Below are 313 nucleotides of genomic sequence, written 5' to 3' on the forward strand. Positions count from 1 at the left end.
ATAGTAAAGAAAAGGTCAGTGAAGCTGGCCAAAATACCCTGGCATCAGAAATATAAGTATTGGTTATTAGCAACCAACTCAATAAGCTCAATAGTCTCCTCTGGTGTGTTCTTCATGTACAAAGAACCACTTGCAGAATTATCTAAGCGCATCTTGGACATTTCACATATGCCCTCGTAAAAGATATACAGCTGAGTCCATCTAGAGAACATGTCTAGAGGGCATTGCCTAGTCAGTAGCTTGAATCTCTCCCAAGCTTCATAAAGGGTCTCACCATCTTTCTGTCTAAAAGTCTGAACCTCCACCCTTAGCT

The 313-nt window shown here is 41.2% G+C and overlaps 1 non-coding gene across 1 annotated transcript; it reads left to right on the plus strand.

The window, feature by feature from the left end:
- The first annotated feature begins 207 nt into the window (after nt 1–207).
- Nucleotides 208–313, plus strand: LOC112760171 (small nucleolar RNA R71). Its single transcript, XR_003180623.1, has one exon. It is a non-coding gene; the product is annotated as a small nucleolar RNA R71 (small nucleolar RNA).

Source organism: Arachis hypogaea, chromosome 16 (assembly GCF_003086295.3).
Source record: "Arachis hypogaea cultivar Tifrunner chromosome 16, arahy.Tifrunner.gnm2.J5K5, whole genome shotgun sequence".
Lineage (NCBI taxonomy): Eukaryota > Viridiplantae > Streptophyta > Magnoliopsida > Fabales > Fabaceae > Arachis > Arachis hypogaea.